This window comes from Populus alba, chromosome 13, assembly GCF_005239225.2.
Source record: "Populus alba chromosome 13, ASM523922v2, whole genome shotgun sequence".
In the NCBI taxonomy this organism is placed as follows: Eukaryota; Viridiplantae; Streptophyta; class Magnoliopsida; order Malpighiales; family Salicaceae; genus Populus; species Populus alba.
This window is the reverse complement of record NC_133296.1, coordinates 7956410-7958704: the sequence shown is the minus strand read 5'-3', so window position 1 is coordinate 7958704 and position 2295 is coordinate 7956410. Positions and strand designations below refer to the sequence as shown.

The 2295-nt window shown below is 36.8% G+C and overlaps 1 non-coding gene across 1 annotated transcript; it reads right to left on the bottom strand.

Moving 5' to 3' along the window:
• Window positions 1–1263: 1263 nt before the first annotated feature.
• On the bottom strand, window positions 1264–1367 carry LOC118040633 (small nucleolar RNA R71). Its single transcript, XR_004686113.1, has one exon. It is a non-coding gene; the product is annotated as a small nucleolar RNA R71 (small nucleolar RNA).
• Between the last annotated feature and the right edge of the window lie 928 nt (window positions 1368–2295).

The following is a 2295-nucleotide window of genomic DNA, read 5'->3' as shown; positions in this document are numbered from 1 at the left end:
AACTTAATATGAATATGTGAACAATTTCTTCGATTGAATTATTACATTAAGATGTTGAGTATTTCATTCTATGTGTAATGCTTGCGTGTGTTTGGCCAACATTTGCATGATTTAGAATTCAATTTGAAACTGAGAAGTAATAATTGTGTTAGCTATTGTTTGAAATACCTTAAGAAATCTATAGGATAGAGATATCCTAGGAACTTTTGTAATCATTACAAGTTTTACAGTACTTAATAAATTTCGACAGGTTCAGAACTTTCGTAGAGTATATGAAATTTGTTTGTCGAAATAATTTATTGATGCTCGAGAGAGATTAATATTTACATTAGAAAAACCTGATTATCAACATTAGGAGTAATTAATTTAATCGAGAAAGTTCACATAGGCATAGTTACGGTAAGTCAGAAATCCTAGAACCAGTGCAATTGAATTCATTAATATTTAATCAATTAGTTGTTACTTTTTAATCATTAATTTTTGTTTCATAAACTATCTCATTCGATTCCTCAAATAGATCATAATTTAAAAGACTTTGGTAATTAGTAATAACTTTTACAAATCCTCGTGGGACGATACTTTACTCATCACTTTATTACTTGTTACAATTTGTGCACTTGCAAATTTAACCAACAAGTTTTTGGCGCCGTTGCCGGGGATTTTAGATAAAATTACTAATAATATCAATATAAATTAAATTTGATCTAATTTGATTGCCTTTTGTCTTCAGCTCTTTAGGTGTGTTGTCTAGTGCATGAGAAGCAACAAAAACCAGCCGTTGCTACCTTATAATCCTGAGATTGAGAGAACTGCAAGGGGATTAAGAAAGAAAACGCGAGAGACTCAAAACAGTTCAGGCATCATGGCAAACAATGAAAATCCTGAGCAAGATACACGGGCATTGAGAGATTTTGCTCTCCCACAGGTGACAGGAATCCGTTATGTTATCAGGAAACCAAGGATTGAGGCCAATAATTTTGAGATCAAACCAGCAATACTGCAGATGATTCAGACCTCAGTTCAGTTTTATGGGTTGCCAAGTGATGATCCTAATGCCCATATTGCAAGTTTCTTGGAAATTTGTGACACATTTAAGCATAATGGCGTTACTGATGATGCCATTCGCCTCAGATTGTTTCCATTTTCTCTACGAGATAGAGCGAAGAACTGGTTAAACTCCATGCCTGTAGATTCAGTTATAGGTGGGAAGATTTAGCTCAGAAATTCCTTGCTAAATTTTTTCCACCAGCCAAGACAGCAAAAATGCGCATTGAGATAGCTAACTTCGCCCAACTTGAGAGTGAACCATTGTATGAGACATGGGAGAGATACAAGGATTTGCTCAGGCAATGCCCCCACCATGGACTACCGAAGTGGATGCAGGTGCAGAATTTTTACAATGGATTGAATGCCTCCACAAGAACACTAATTGATGCAGCTTCAGGAGGAGCTTTTATGAGTAAGTCACAGGATGATGCTTATAACTTATTGGAAGAAATGGCTATGAACAATTACCAATGGACAAATGAAAGAAGCATACAGAAGAAGACTGTTGGGGTGCACGAAATTGATGCAATCACAGCATTAACAACTCAAGTCCATTCACTAACTCAGCAATTGAAAACCACTCAACTGTCAGCAAATGTCATCCATACAACGTGTGATTTTTGCCATGGAAATCACACAAGTGAAGAGTGTCAGGTTGGGAACCCATTCTCTCAAGCAGAGCAGGCTCATTTTGTGTCAAACTACAGCCGGCAGAACAACCCCTGCAATGCAACATATAATCCCGGTTGGAGAAATCATCCTAATTTCTCGTGGAACAATCAAATTGTTATGAAGAATCCAACCATGCCATCTTCAAGTGAGCACATGAAAGAGAAATCAAAACTTGAAGAAGCTATGACACAATTAGCAAACAACACCAGCAGATTCATGACTGAAACAAATAGCAATCTGCAGAACCAAGCAGCCTCAATTCAAAATTTGGAGGTTCAGGTTGGTCAGTTAGCCAACATGCTCACGGGTAGACAACAAGGAAATCTACCAAGCATAACTGAAATTAATCCTAAGGAGCAATGCAAAGCCATAACTTTAAGAAGTGGAAAAGAAGTGGAGCAGACTGCTGGAAACAAGAGTGCAGGAAGAGAAGAAGAAGAGCAAATGGTCGAACCAATTCAGAATATGAAAAAATATGATCCTCTGCCAGAACCAATGCAAGAAATAATGCAGAGAATTCCATTTCCACAACGTCTCAAGAAGAATAAACTTGATAAGCAATTTTCTAAATTTCTT